At 45.2% G+C, this 16,832-nt stretch overlaps 1 long non-coding RNA gene across 1 annotated transcript in view; it reads left to right on the plus strand.

The window, feature by feature from the left end:
• The first annotated feature begins 517 nt into the window (after nucleotides 1-517).
• The window catches only part of LOC141098061 (uncharacterized), a 28,653-nt gene continuing 12,338 nt past the window's right edge, over nucleotides 518-16,832 (plus strand). Inside the window, exon 1 of the long non-coding RNA XR_012234133.1 lies at nucleotides 518-937. This is a non-coding gene — a long non-coding RNA (uncharacterized lncRNA). The remainder of the gene's footprint in view (nucleotides 938-16,832) is intronic.

A 16,832-nucleotide genomic window follows, 5' to 3' on the forward strand; every position in this document is an offset into this window, starting at 1 on the left:
GCACAAAAATACCTTGTCCCAGCCCTGCAAGTGCATATCAGATCTGACTTCCATACTGTTCCTATACAATGCTCCCACTCAGGGTCTAAATAATACCACCATTAATTGCTCAAATAATATTTCCATACAATGTCCAAGTAATACTACCATCTACAACATAATACCACCGTACAGTACCCACATATTACCGCCTGATAGTACTAAACTAGTGGTTTAAGGTTAATTTAATCCCAAGTAATCTGGGATAGTGAAAAAGGCATTAACTGCAATATTGCCAGTTGTATAGGATGTTGAAATTAAATAATTAGACATCTCTTGTGGCTAAGCTTGGTGGAAAAAATTTGTAATATTTTTGATGGTCTAAGGAGGTACAGGAGATAAATCCTACAATACATGCAGTGGTGGAGAGATTAAAACATGCCTGGTGTGGGGCAGCGACCGATTTTATTTGTGAGGATCACTATGTGTCCCCCAGGATGCGCTCAGAAGCGTATTGAGGCCATGGGAGTGCATTGCAGTCACAGGTGAAGCTGTGATTGCAATACAAAATAAAAGCAAGTGTTGGTCTTGGGCAAGCTATTTGTCCAGGGCAGATTTAAGAAAACCTGCTATGGGCTTTTATTTTCAAAATGGACTACAGGATGGTAGTGGGGCGGTCCATTTCCTACCCGGCCCCAGGTTTTCCATTTGGCCTACGGCCACAGGTTGATTGTTAAAACCCCTGCAGCAATGTGTTGGGTGTGTCAGTTTGGAGTTTTGCAACTTGTGGAGCAGTTGGCTCTGCAGATGATCAGCTTGTGTAAGTTAACACAGCAGAGCGAACTCCTGGCACTCCGCCATCGTGATACGGTGGTGCCGTCGCCCTCGGCAACCGGACTCCCAAGGACTGTTTTGATTCCTGGCTGCGATCCGGAGGATACCGTATGCTGTACACTGTGTGAGTGTGAACACTAACCATGTTTACTGTGAACTTTTCTTGTGGTCACTGTCTGTCACACTGAACCAACCCTGCTACGCTACACTGGTTATCTTAGATGGAAGGGATAAATAAGTCCCTGGTGCTCTAAGGTGGTAGATAAATTAGGGTATGTGCACACGGTGCGGATTCTGCTGTGGTTCCGCAGCGTTTCTGCAGCTGCGGGTCCGCAGCAGATTCTGCTGCGTTGTACAGTACCTTTATTTCCTATGGAAATTATAAAATGCTGTGCACATGCTGCAGATTTTTCCGCGCGGTTTTGCTGCTGTTTACAATCCACAGCATGTCAATTGTTTGTTGCAGAAACGCTGCAGTTTTACACCTCATCCATTATGAGGTGTAAAACCCCAGGGCAAAACCGCAGGTAAACCGCAGGACTTTTGTCCTGTTGATTTACCTGCGGTTTTCTCTCCAAAATCTGCACACCAAAAAAACTACGTGTGCACATAGCCTTAGCATACTTAGTGATCTACGGTAGTGAAGATAAATAAGACATTCCTGGTTATCTATGGTAGTGTAAATAAATAATACATCCTTGGTGATCTACGGTGGTGAACATAAAGAAATGAAGATAAATAAGACATTCCTTGAGGTCTAAAGTGGTGGATGAATTGATTGTAATATTTCTGGTGGAATACAACCCAGGTGATCTAGAGTAGTGGCAATAATATTACAGATTGGTAGATTGTGAGCCCTCGCGGGCAGGATCCTCTCTCCTCCTGTACCAGTTGCGACTTGTATTGTTTAAGATTACTGTACTTGTTTTTATTATGTATAACCCTCCTCACATGTACAGCAACATGGAATAAGTGGTGCTATAATAATTAATAATAATAATTCCTGTTGATCTAAGGTGATGAACATAAATCTATCCCTGATGGTCTATGGTGGTGGAGGAATTAATTTTAATATTTCTGGTGACCTACGATGGTAAAGGAGATATATCATACAGTACATCCATGACCATCTAGGGTGGTGGAGATAAATACGACATCCCTGGTAATGTAGGGTGGTGGAGATTTATAATCCATCTCTTGTGGTTTAATCATACGGCGGAGGAATTAATTGTAATATTTCAGGTGGTCTACAGTGGTAAAGGAGATATATCACACAGTACATCCATGGTTATCTAGGTTGGTGCAGATAAATACGACATTCCTGGTAATCTACAGTGGTGGAGATGAATAATCCATCCCTGGTGGTCTAATCATGTGGAGGAGGAATTAATTGTAATATTTCTGGTGGACTACCACCCAGGTGATCTAGAGTGGTGGAAATAATATTACATTCCTGTTGATCTAAGGTGATGGAAATAGATAAGATATCTCTCATAATCTAAGGTGGTGAATATAGATTCATCCCTGGTGGTCTATGGTGGTGGAGGAATTAATTGTAATATTTCTGGTGGCCTACAATAGTAAAGGAGATATATCATACAATACATCCATGGCTATCTAGGGTGGTGCATATAAATATGACATACCTGGTGATCTAGAGTGGTGTAGATGAACAATCCATCCCTTGTGGTCTAATCATGTGGAGGAGGAATTAATTGTAATTAATTGGCATTAACTCTGTACACTCCATCCATATCGGCCTCTTGCTCCTTTCCTCTCCTATGTATAGCACTCACGCTCTTTTCACATTGTTAAATTGCACAGATCCAGTCAGTCCCACCATTCAACATCAGAGACGCTCTCACAAATCACTTAACCATCTGCTCACTCTTTCTATCCTCCTCCTCCTAGTCGCAGGAGACATTGGTCCCAACCCTGGTCCCCCATGGTATAGAAAGTCAAACCCCCCAACTGCTACACTCAGAAACCCCTCTAATCTTATTAATATTCCCTGCATGCCATCTGTCTCTCTTAATTGTGCGCTTTGGAATTCTCGCTCAGTGTGTAACAAACTCTCCTTCATTCATAACTTTTTCCTTTCTAATTCTCTTAAACTCCTGGCTCTTACTGAAACCTGGATCCAGCAGTCAGACACTACAGCTGCTGCTGCTATTTCATACGGGGGACTACACTTCTCTCATACCGCAAGAGAGCAGGTGGAGGCGTTGATCTGCTCCTATCACCAAAATGTACCTTTCAGGTTATCCCTCAACTACCCTCACTAGTCTTCCCTTCTTTTGAGGTCCATGCCGTCAGACTCTACACCCCCTTCTCCATGCGAGTGGCGGTGGTGTATCGTCCTCCCGGCCCCTCCCATCAGTTCCTGGATCATTTTGCCACTTGGCTTCCACATTTTCTCTCCTGTGACATCCCTACCCTCATCATGGGAGATTTCAACATCCCCATTGCTCTTCCCCTCTCACCATCTGCTACTCACCTTTTATCTCTAACCTCCTCGTTTGGCCTTTCGCAGCTTACTAATTCTCCAACGCATGAAGACGGAAACTCTCTCGACTTGGTCTTCTCTCGGCTTTGTGCAGTGGATGATTTTGCAAACTCCCCTCTCCCGCTCTCTGACCACAATCTTCTTTCATTCTCTATCAAGACCTGCCAGGCTGCTCAGGTCACCCCCACTGTCCAGATTTATAGAAACATACAGGCCATTAACACCCAGAAACTTATGAAGAACTTGCAGTCCTCATTTGCCACTATCTCCTCCCTCTCATGTCCTGATTCTGCATTGAAGCATTACAATGAAACACTTCAAAGTGCCCTGGATGAATTGGCACCCCCTATAAATAGAACACCACAACACAGACGGCGACAACCCTGGCACACCCTGCAAACACGTTTCCTGCAGCGGTGCTCCAGGTGCGCCGAACGTCTGTGGAGAAAATCCAATCTACACGAAGATTTCATCCATTATAAGTAGAGTTGAGCGAAACGGGTCGAAAAATTTCAAAAGTCGCCGACTTTTGGCAAAGTCGGGTTTCATGAAACGAAACCTGACCCTAGGATGAGGTCGGCCACGAGGTCGGCGACTTACGCGCCAAAGTCGCGTTTCAAAAGTTTGTTTTGCGCTCTTTTTCAGCCAATCAGGATCCACGGACACTGTGGGCAACGTGATGACATAGGCAGGGGTCACCACCATCTTTCAGAAGGGCATGCAAGTGATTGGCTTGCTTTGGTGGGCGTCACAGGGGTTATAAAAGGGCGTGCACGCCGACCGCCATCTTACTTCTGCCAATCTTAGCATAGGGAGAGGTTGCTGCTGCTGATTCTGTAGGGAGAGCGTTAGGCAGGGAAGAAGAAGAAAAAACTGCTTCTGCTGCTAGAGATTTTGCCTGTACAACACACCAGTCACTGTGTGTGCAGTGCAAGGGGAGGCTATATAGTGGTTTATCAGTGGTGTTGGTTGTTAGGCTGCCTTCTAAGGCTTCCTGACAGCTGCATTGCTGTTTACCCACTGCTCTGCAAACTGCTTTTTTAAAAGCAATCCCAATTTTTTTTTTTTTTTTTGTCCTGCTGAGGTACTGAGCGTGCATTTTTTCACACCATACTGCGGTGTACGCTCCTCACACAGTACCGTGTAATGGCTATCTGTGTGTCACTCTGTGAGAATAAGTTGAGGACATGTTCCGTTCTTACAGACCTGCACCTACTAGTTTTGTCTAGCTTTCAAACAGTTAAATATATTTGCTGTTTGATCACATTCAAAACTATAGAGAGACAGCGTGTGTCAGTCCGTATACTTAAAAAACACGGAGCTTGACAATTTTACGTACACCGGACAGCCGTGTACGTGCACGCTCCTCTCAGTACCGTGTAACGGCTGTTATCACGGCCACAGTGAAGCTATCTGTGTGTCACTGTGGAAGGATAAGTGGAGGACTTGTTCCGTTCTTACAGACCTACACTCTAGGGAGATTCCTATTCTGCCCAATTCTACATACACCTTGTAGTTTGTGATACACTAGCTAATTTCTGCCTGTGACATAGCGCTCTGATATTCAGTGGGCCTCACACAATCCAAAAGTGTCCAGTGTCCACTAGTGTGTGCAGAAATTCAAAATCTCTGTGATCCTGTAGTCACTTTTTTCACACCTGTGCCATCGAGCCTGTGACATAGCGCTCTGATATTCAGTGGGCCTCACACAATCCAAAAGTGTCCAGTGTCCACTAGTGTGTGCAGAAATTCAAAATCTCCCTTATCCTGTAGTCACTTTTTTCACATCTGTGCCATCGAGCCAGTGACATAGCGCTCTGATATTCAGTGGGCCTCACACAATCCATAAGTGTCAAGTGTCCACAAGTGTGTGCAGAAATTCAAAATCTCCCCTGTCCTATAGACACCTTGTACCTTGTTTTACATTACTATATAGTTTGTTGGATTTTGTCTACATTTCTACAAAAAATGAGGAAGGCTGGTGGAAGAGGCCGTGGAATTGGGCGGGGGTTGGCAGCTGATAATGATGGTGTTGGTGTTGGATCTGATGGTAGTGGCAAGAGCAAAATAGGACCGAATGCAGGAGGTGTTGAGCCTGCATCATCGTCTGGCTCCATAAGGCTTCGAAGGCTTAGTTTTCTAGGAGTTGGCAAACCGCTTTTAAAGCCAGAGCATCAGGAAAAAGTTTTGTCTTGCATTGCTGACTCAGCCTCCAGCTCTATCGCCTCCTCTTCTGAAGTTGTAAAAAGTAAAAGCACTGAGTCGTCATTGGAGGCTCATGTTCATGAACCACACCTTTCCTTGTGTCCTTCACCCCAACCAAGATTGAAGGATGATGCAGGCCATACTACTGATTACTCCATGGAGCTGTTTTCACATACCATGCCTGGATTATCAAGTGAAATGGTGAATTACCCAGGCCAAGATGAATCTGACATGGAGTGCACTGATGCACAGCCGCTGATAGATGATTCTGCTGGTACATTCACTCAGAGCACTACATTGTCCTCGCAGTGTACAGAGCCAGATTCTGACCCTGATGAAACTCAGGTTACCCTTCCCATATACAGTTCCATCTTACACGGTGACAAAGAGGAAGCTGCAGATGAAAGTGCAGGTTCGGCCCACCCGCCATCAGACACACCACCGTACTATCAGGGGTCCTGTGCCAGTGCCGTCGCCAACGAGTGGACCCCCCTGCTTGCTCAGGATCACAGCACTTGCAAGGTTGAAATACTGTGCAGTGAGATGGAAGATGGGGACGACGAGGAGTCCAGACTAGTACAGGGATTCCCTAGCGAGGAGACTTATTTGATTGTTTTCAATGTTGGGATCGCAATTTTTGGGGAGCACTATACTCTGGAGAATGATAGATGGGGCCCACCATACACTGGAACATTCCAAAGGTGGACATCAGACACTGGAGCAGCATTTACAGGGCCCATTATACACTAGAGCATTAGAAATGGGGCCCATTATGTTTGGAGCATTATTTGGGCCCATAAGACAGTGGAGCTTCATTCATGGGGACCAACATATACTGTAGCATTATGTGGAGCTCATCATATACTGTTTCAAACATTATATGGGACCAATGATTCTGTATGGAGAAATAGGTGGGCCTCGTCATGAGATGTAAAAAGTGAGGTATTTTTCATTGTACTATACCGCTATTTCTCTGCCGTATCGGAGCATGATGAGTTGTGGTATGTGTTAAAGGGGCGCTCTTTCGCCCAGGGCACATGAAAACCTGGAGCCAGCCCTACCCCCCCACAACTTTAGCCAAATAACCCCCATTTTTCAGTGCGTAACTTGTATTATGAAGTTAATTAAGGTTGACAAGCTTAAGTAAGAAGAATTGATGCTTTTGGCATTCAAATGGGCACTGTAGGTGTGTTTCCTGTCCTCCTCTCACTGCCGACTTTTATTCCCCATTGACTTACATTGGGTTTCGTGTTTCGGGACGACCCCCGACTTTTCCCTATAATCGGCCGATCTTGCTCGACACGACTTTTGGAGAAGTCGGGTTTCACGAAACGAAACTCGACCCTAAAAAACCAAAAGTCGCTCAACTCTAGTGACGAGTAGAGTTGAGCGAAACAGGTTGGCCAGATTCATAAGTCGCCGACTTATGGCAAAGTTGACCGAAACCCTACCACTGAGTGAAGTCGGCCATGCGGTCGGCAAAGCGAGCGCCAAAGTCGGATTTCCCAGAGTGCTTGCACGTGACTTCTTTCAGCCACTGAGCAAGGACGTACACTGGGCAACGAGATGACATATGCAGCGTCCGGGGAGAGAGAGAAAGTTTTCGCGCACTTTAAAAAAGCGGTCCGGCATGTAGGTGTGTTTACTGTCCTCCACTCCCTGCCGACGTTGCTTCCCCATTGACTTGCATTGGGTTTTGTGTTTCAGTCAGACCTTTGACTTTTCCCGATAGTCGGCCGATTGCGTTCGACCCGACTTTTGAGAAAGTCGAGTTTTATGAAACCCGACTCGACCCTAAAAAAGGCAAAGTCGCTCATCTTTAGTGACGAGTTAGATCTCGTGGTAAAGTAGTTCGGAAGTGAGTCTGTCGAGCATGCCAAAAGACTGAGAGACATTAATGTAAAGCATCCTCACACAGCCCTACATAAAGTGTGGGAAAGACTTGATGAATGCTATGGGACAGGAGAAGTCATAGAGAATGCTTTATATAAAAGAATTGATGATTTTCCTAAGATAAGACCTAAAGGTTATCTAAAGCTTAGAGAACTGAGAGATTTATTGAATGACTTGCAGGTTGCCCAGCAGGAAGGAGACTTGTCCGGATTGGCATTCTTAGACACCGCCAAGGGTGTCAATCCAATAGTACAGAAACTTCCTTACAACCTACAAGAAAAGTGGATTACATGTGGTTCAAAGTATAAGCAAAATCATAATGTATCATTCCCTCCTTTCACTGTATTTGTTGTATTTTGTCACCAAACAATCTAGGATTAGAAATGACCCTAGTTTTGACTTTACTCTGTCATGTTCCACTGCCGCTGGTGTCAAACCCAGTAAAACACTCGTTGCAGTCCACAAATCTAACATTGATTCCACAGGTCCTCCTCACAAGGTGAATAAACCCCCTCCAGACGAGAGTAAGCCTCAGGATGTCAGCAAATATTGTCCTCTACACAAGAAACCACATCCTCTACTGGAATGCAGAGCCTTCAGGGAGAAGACTTTGGAGGATCGCAAAGGTTTCTGCAAGGAGAAGAATATCTGTTTCAAATGTTGTGCCACAACCTCTCACTTTGCCAGGAACTGTGAAGCTAGCATGAAATGTGCAGAAAGCAGCAGCACAGAACACAATACAGCCTTGCACCGTGGATCATATCCATAAGTGTTGTCGCAAGCAGAGGAGCACGATGGGAAGCAGAAGGACACTGACAAAGACACCCCTGTGATCAGCTCTCAATGTACAGAGATTTGTAAGGGACTCACAGGAGGAAGGTCCTGTTAAAAAATCTGCCTTGTCCGAGTCTATCCTGCAGGCCGCAAGGACAAGGCCTTCAAGATTTATGCAATCATGGATGGTCAAAGTAACAGGTCTCTAGCCAGGTCCATCTTCTTCGACAACTTCAGCATTGTAGGCCCTGGTTCTCCCTTCACCCTGAGGACGTGTTCAGGTACCGTTGAGACAGCGGGGAGAGAAGCAACCGAATACAAAGTGGAGTCCATAGATGGCCAAACCTGCCTAACATTACGACCATCCTGGAGTGCAACTAGATTCCTGACAACAGGTCAGAAATACCTTCACGGGAGGTGGCGAGACATCACCCCCATCTAAAGCGTATAGCCCACCTGATACCTGAGATGGATCCAGGAACCCCAATAGCTCTACTCCTGGGAAGAGATATACTACGAGTCCACAAGACGAGAGAATGTATAAACGGCACTGGGAACACTCCATACGCACAGAGACACGACCTTGGATGGGTCATCATAGGAGACGTCTGTCTAGGAGGAGCACACAAGCCGACCTCAGTCAACAGTATGCTTACCAGCACACTAGAAACTAGATGTCCATCTCTCTTCCGGCCATGTGACAATAGTCTGCTGGTAAAGGAATTGCCAAACAGCACTCCACTACCTTGCCCTTTCTCAGCACCTACCAATGAAGACCACGCCTGTGAAGGTGAACAAGACCACATGGGAGGTATGGTATTCCACAGGACAAAGGAGGGTGACAAGGTAGCGATGTCCATAGAAGATAGGATGTTCCTGACATCATGGATACACAAATAGTCTAAGACAACCTCAACAAGGGACAACCTACTCCTGGAGACAGCGTACTAAAGAAGCTCGATCCAATTGTTGACCAAGACGGGCTGCTGAGAGTAGGTGGCCATCTTCAAGAAGCCCGGGTAGAAGTTTCAGAGAAACACCCGGTAATAATCCCTGGACGTCATCACGTCACAACCCTGCTCATTCAGCATCATGACTTAGTGAGACACCAAGGCCATTTGTTCACCAAAGGGAATCTGCGGGCAGCTGGTCTATGGATAGTCGGCACAAAGAGAAGCGTGAGCAAACTCATCTTCAACTGTGTTAAGTGTCGCAAACTCTGTGGCTCGTTCCAAAATCCGAAGATAGCCAATCTTTCATCTGACAGACTCAGTACCGAACCCCCCTTCACCAACATTGGACTAGACATATTCGGTCCTTGGTCCGTGGCTACTCGACGCACAAGGAAATCCAATACTGAAGTAAAGTGTTGGGCAGGTCTATTCACTTGTCTGTCCATCAGAGCTGTTCATATTGAAGTAATCGAATCTATGGACACTTCAAGTTTCATAAATGCGTTTCCACGCTTCACCGCAGTCAGAGGCCCTGTGAAGCATATTCGCTCTGACAGTGGTACGAATTTCATTTGAGCGGCAAGAGAACTTCAAATCCCATCGCTAATGTTGAAAGGTACCTAGGCGAGCAAGGATGCAACTGGACTTTCAGTCCGCCACACTCTTCGCACATGGGAGGTGCCTGGGAGAGAATGATAGGCATAGCATGCAAGATACTAGACTCTTCCTCCAAACGAACACCAGACTCACACTTGACAGTTTAACCATGTTCTAGGCCGAGGTATCGGCTGTCATCAACGCCAGGCCACTGCCAGCACTCTCCAGTGATTCCAGAGATCCGACAGTTCTTTCTCCAGCAATGCTACTCACGCAGATAACCTGTGTCCTGAGAGCTCCAATTGGAGAATTCAATGATAAAAATCTCTTCAGACGCCAGTGGAGGCTAGTGCAAAGCGCGTCCAATGTCTTCTGGGACAGATGGAAGAAACAATATCTTTCCACTCTACAAACCAGGACAAAGTGGCAAAAAGACTCAGTCACATCGTAATGAGTGGCCACTCGCCTAGTCACCAAGCCTCTTCCCAGCAAGGACTGGAAAGTGGGCAAGGTAGAGGTCAAAGTGAGCAAACTTGGGGAGAACAAACTGTTCCTCAAGCCAGTTACTGAACTTGTATTGTTATTATCCCCAAAAGATCAAAATAGTGGCATACGTTGATGCCAAGCGGGGAGTGTTCTGCCCGTTCTGTTACAGCTATGGCCATTAGGTGTCATAAGTTGCCCTTCTCCTTTATTCATGTGTTTGGAATTTTCTGTTCCCCAAATGGTTAATTGTTAAGAACCGCCCCTTCTTTCTGCCCTGGTCAACAACATGTAACCATTCTCCAGCTGTCTCCTGAGTAGTTCACACCTGGTCAGCTCAGCTCTTTGCAAACCATTGCTTATAACAAGCAGATTCCAGTAAGGATAATGCAATTATTAGTTATGCATCTCTGTTAGAAGCCTTAATGCAGCCCCCTATGATGTTTGCTTTGCATGCTCAGCTCCTGTGATATTTCACGGCATGTTTGTTATAAGCATCCTCTAGTTATGAATCCTCCGTTCAGTGAGTGTAAAGCAGGCAGCCATTAGTGTGTTAGTTATCTTTCTCTTTTGCTGCTGGGTATGTTATATTGCTCAGCTCTTATATAATGCATGATAGCATCCTGTATCATTGCTACTGTGTGATAATACCCTGCATTGCTATTACCTGCCAGTACTTGTGTATTGTATGCTGTCTAACAGTACTGACATGCTGTATTATCTGTCTCTTGTAGTTTTTACCTGAATCATCCACATTTTGTACAACAATCTACTGAATCATCCATATCTGTGTTCAACAACCTCTGATATCATCTACTACTGTTCTACCATCTGTTATCATCTCCCATTGTTGTCCATATCATCCCAATAAATAATAGACTTAAGCAACCATACAGTCTTGTTTCTGGGAGTGGATGAAAGGTTAAGCCGTATGCTGGAATCCACACAGCGTCATACGTGGAAAAAGGCAGAACAACATCCATGGCCATCTAGGGTGGTGCAGATAAATACGACATCCCTGGTAATCTAGAGTGGTGGAGATGCATAATCCATCTCTTGTGGTCTAACAAAGTGTGGGGAAGGTGGACAGACTTGACTGGAAGTAGGAAGGAACGGTTGGTGCACTATGGACGGAGATTGACAAGGACAGCAGGGTGATAGCTGGGAAAGACAGACAAGAGAGTGCAGTACCTAGAAATGACCACAAGATGGCAGGGGGGAGTAGTTCAGGATTCAGCAGCAGCTTAGGGCTTGAGAAACGCTTAGTCATGGGGGGCAGGGAGATAGGAACCCAGGAGGGGAATTTCCAGTGAGAAAGGGAGTAAATAGGACTGGTTGGGGTTCCAGGCAGGCTAGTCCCGGGAGGAGCTCGGCAGAAGACGGACAACAGCGAAGAGCTCGGCGAGGGGACTGACAGGAAAGAGATAGTCAGGGGGGTGGCCCTGACCCGACGGACCGCAGGACAGACGAGGCCCCGGGGGTACCGATTGGACGACGATCTCGGGCAGGTGAAGCCCTGGTGGTAGATTGGTCTAGGACAGCCCCAGTGAAAGATCCACGAGGTACGTTACTTTGACTGGAGGAAAGGTGCAGGTGCCTGGAGATGGAGAACTGTAAAGAACTGCGGTGCGTGGTTGTGGTCGTCAGGAGGACAACAAATAAAATCCGGAACTGTTACAACTGTTACAACTGAACTCTGCCTCTATCTTGTCCTTGCTTCGCCTGGTGCCTGTGTCGTCCAGACGTGGTAAGAAGTGGACCACCCACCAATCCCGGCCCCTACCACACATGTGGAGGAGGCATTAATTGTAATATTTCTGGTGACCTACAGTGGTAAAGGAGATATATCCTACAGTACATCCATGGCCATCTAGGGTGGTGAAGACGAATAATCCATCCCTGATGGTCTAAGGTGGTATAGGAATTACGGTAATTGTGATATTTCTGGTGGCCTACAGTGGTCAATGAGATAAATGATATAACACATCCCTAGCGATCTAAGGTGGTGGAGATAAATAAAAAATTATTGGTGATCTAGCGGTCCAGGATGGTTTTTGATTTTTAATATACAGTTGTGGCCAAAAGTATTGACACCCCTGCAATTCTGTCAGATAATACTCAGTTTCTTCCTGAAAATGATTGCAAACACAAATTCTTTGGTATTATTATCTTCATTTAATTTGTCTTAAATGAAAAAACACAAAAAGAATTGTCCTAAAGCCAAATTGGATATAATTCCACACCAAACATAAAAAAGAGGGTGGACAAAAGTATTGGCACTGTTTGAAAAATCATGTGATGCTTCTTTAATTTGTGTAATTAACAGCACCTGTAACTTACCTGTGGCATCTAACAGGTGTTGGCAATAACTAAATCACACTTGCAGCCAGTTGACATGGATTAAAGTTGACTCAACCTCTATCCTGTGTTGTTGTGTGTACCACATTGAGCATGGAGAAAAGAAAGAAGACCAAAGAACTGTCTGAGGACTTGAGAAACCAAATTGTGAGGAAGCATGAGCAATCTCAAGGCTACAAGTCCATCTCCAAAGACCTGAATGTTCCTGTGTACCGTGCGCAGTGTCATCAAGAAGTTTAAAGCCCATGGCACTGTGGCTAACCTCCCTAGATGTGGATGGAAAAGAAAAATTGACAAGAGATTTCAACGCAAGATTGTGCGGATGTTGGATAAAGAAACTCGACTAACATCCAAACAAGTTCAAGCTGCCCTGCAGTCTGAGGGTACAACAGTGTCAACCCGTACTATCTGTCGGAGTCTGAAATGAAAAGGGACTGTATGGTAGGAGACCCAGGAAGACCCCACTTCTTACCCCGAGACATAAAAAAAGCCAGGCTGGAGTTTGCCAAAACCTACCTGAAAAAGCCTAAAACATTTTGGAAGAATGTTCTCTGGTCAGATGAGACAAAAGTAGAGCTTTTTGGGCAAAGGCATCAACATGGAGTTTACAGGAGAAAAAAAGGCATTCAAAGAAAAGAACACGGTCCCTACAGTCAAACATGGCGGAGGTTCCCTAATGTTTTGGGGTTGCTTTGCTGCCTCTGGCACTGGACTGCTTGACCGTGTGCATGGCATTATGAAGTCTGAAGACTACCAACAAATTTTGCAGCATAATGTAGGGCCCAGTGTGAGAAAGCTGGGTCTCCCTCAGAGGTCATCGGTCTTCCAGCAGGACAATGACCCAAAACACACTTCAAAAAGCACTAGAAAATGGTTTGAGAAAGCACTGGAGACTTCTAAGGTGGCCAGCAATGAGTCCATACCTGAATCCCATAGAACACCTGTGGAGAGATCTAAAAATGGCAGTTTGGAGAAGGCACCCTTCAAATATCAGGGACCTGGAGCAGTTTGCCAAAGAATGGTCTAAAATTCCAGCAGAGCATTGTAAGAAACTCATTGATGGTTACCGGGAGCGGTTGGTCGCAGTTATTTTGGCTAAAGGTTGTGCAACCAAGTATTAGGCTGAGGGTGCCAAGACTTTTGTCTGGCCCATTTTTGGAGCTTGTGTGAAATGATCAATGTTTTGCTTTTTGCTTCATTCTCTTTTGTGTTTTTTTTCATTTAAAACAAATTAAATGAAGATAATACCAAAGAATTTGTGTTTGCAATCATTTTCAGGAAGAAACTGAGTATTATCTGACAGAATTGCATGGGTGTCAATACTTTTGGCCACAACTGTATGATCCAGTATACAATGATTTGTAATTGTGATTACTTTTTATATGTAAAGATTATATAGTAGTAGTAAAAAAGAGAAGCTAACAGTCTTTTATAACCACGACCAGTCATTGAGTTGTTGACCATACAGCTAACAGGAATATAAAGTTATGATTCTTCTTCATCATCCTTGCACCATCATCATCCTTCTCCCCGATGTTTTTGTTTTGCACCCACTTATATTTTTCTCGGGGACGTAACTGGCTACAGAATTTTATGTGTCGTCATGGCAACAGACTACTAGATAGACAGTGAGTGGCAATTAGGCTGAATACGAGAATGTCTGAGTACTCTCCTAATTTTTTTTTTTTGTGGGATGTGATTCCCCCTCTAGCTGTTTTCCCCTTATTTGAAGAGATTCTCCACCTGAATTTAGATTTTATAAAACAATGGGTAATGACAATCCATGATAGGGATTAGTCTTGTCAAAATTCCCTAACACTTCTCAGTGCAAGTTAATTGGTGTTTCTTAGTTAAAAAGAACCTGTCAGGTTACATACGCAGTCCTTTCTACAGGCAGCACGGCATGGAGCAGGATTAATATATAGTTTGTGTAAAACAATTCAGTGTAACTTGTTGCATAACTTCTTGCTTATTCTGGGCTTTGGACTCCAGTAGCCGGTCCTAATAAGTGATTGTCAGCCATGTCTGTATGCCCACTCATACCAGAAGGCTGTCAATCACTGATTAGGACTGCTTAATAGACTTGAGTAACAATGGAAATCACAGGATCTACTATATACAGTAGGGGAAATAAGTATTTGATCCCTTGCTGATTTTTTAAGTTTGCCCACTGACAAAGCCATAAACAGTCTATAATTTTAAGGGTAGGTTAATTTTAACATTGAAAGACAGAATATCAAAAATTAAATCCAGAAAATCACTTTGCAGTGGGAAATAAGTATTTGCTCCCTCTGGCAAACAAGACTTCATACTTGGTGGCAAAACCCTTGTTGGCAAGCACAGTAGTCAGACTTTTTTATAGTTGATGAGGTTTGCACACATGTTTGTTTGGGGAGGGCTATAAGTAACCACACTGGTGCTATGATCGTTGTCAGTGATACATCTGTTCCTGGCTGAATAGCTGACCCTTTTATACCTGTTTATATTGCCTGCTTCTGTACGATTGCTCTGTGTATGACCCGGTCTGTTTTCCGTTTGATATTTTGATATGATTCTGTACTTTGTGTTACTTTTGGTTCCACCTCGGCTACGTCCCTGACTTCCCGTCCGCCTGTTTCCCTGGTACTGCGTAGCTCTCTCTGGCTTCTCTCTGGCTTCTGACTCCCGGCTTGATTCTTACCACTCTATTTGTGTTACCCGCTTGTTACTTCGCTGCCTTCTGGTCTGACCTTGGCTTTACTGATTATCCCAGCTCTGCTGGGTCCCTCTATCCCTGCTAGGAGTTTGGGACCTAGCTCCGCCCAGTCACTCCCCCAGTGGTCACGTGTTACAGGCACTGTTCCTCCTGCAGCACACTTTCAGCCATGTTCACATGTCACTACAGGAGTCCCCGGGTTTCCCCAGCACATCTTTGGACACGCATACGGTCTCTAGTGGTGAGTCTGATATGGTGTCCATCACATTATCACTGACCTCTAAAAGTTTTTCCCTCTTTCTGTGTGGGGCTTTTTGGGACATAAGTGTGTGTGTGTTATGGATCCTCTGTGTGCTCTGAACAGGTTAGCAATCTCACTGAGATGATGCAAAATCTGTCTGTTGAGCAGAGAACCCTGGCTCAGTCTCAGCAGCAAGTTCAGAGGGAGGTTGCTACTGCCATGCAGGGAGCTTTCTCCTCTGGGGCTCGGGGTGGCGGTGACGGTGATGTCTGTCTTATTACCCCTGAACCGCCAGTTAAATTAACTGACACCTTCTCTGGGGACAAAAAAAATTTCAGGCTTTCAGGGAAGAATGTAAGTTTTTTTTCACTGTGACCCGATTCTTCGGGGGATGAGAGTCAGAGGGTGGGAATCATTATTTCATTATTAAGGGAGGCTCCGCAGGCTTGGGCTTTCTCTCTCTCTCTCTCTCTCCCACAGCCCCTGAAAGAGTGTCTGTTGATTGACTTTTTTGAGGCCGTCGGGCATATTTATGATGAGCTTGATCGTGTGCGTTTGGCTGAGGACATGGGTATGAATGTGGCGCAGGGAAAGCACTCAACTGAATGGTTCTGTTCAGAGTTCAGGCATTGGGCTGCAGAAATATCATGGGACAATGCAGCCCTCAGGGATTTGTTCAGCCGGGGCCTATCTGATTGCCTGAAGGACGCATTGGAGTTACATCCTCCTCCTGACTTCCTTGAGGACGCCATGACACAGGCTGTCCGCATGGACCGTAGGCTTCATGTCAGGGGGATGATGCAGCTGGAAACCCCTATATACCGTATATACTCGAGTATAAGCCGACCTGAGTATAAGCCGACCCCCCCCCCTAATTTTGCCACAAAAAACTGGGAAAACTTATTGACTCAAGTATAAGCCTAGGGTGGGAAATGCTCCATAGATTATTCCCCCATATGCTGCCCCATAAGAAGCTCCATAGATTATTCCCCCATATACTGCCCCCATAAGAAGCTCCATAGATTGTTCCCCCATATGCTGCCCCCATTAGAAGCTCCATATTGTTCCCCCATAAGAAGCTCCATATTGTTCCCCCATATGCTGCCCCCATTAGAAGCTCCATATTGTTCCCCCATATACTGCCCCCATTAGAAGCTCCATATTGTTCTCCCATATACTGCCCCCATTAGAAGCTCCTTAAGATTATTTCCCCATGTGCTGTCGCTGCTGCAGCATGTAAAAATAAAAAAAATGACATACTCACCTCTCCGTCGCTGGGTGTCAGATACTCACCTGTCCTGCGTCCATGGCTGC

The sequence above is a fragment of the Dendrobates tinctorius genome, unplaced genomic scaffold (assembly GCF_039654945.1).
Source record: "Dendrobates tinctorius isolate UK_male_01 unplaced genomic scaffold, ASM3965494v1 ptg000086l, whole genome shotgun sequence".
Lineage (NCBI taxonomy): Eukaryota > Metazoa > Chordata > Amphibia > Anura > Dendrobatidae > Dendrobates > Dendrobates tinctorius.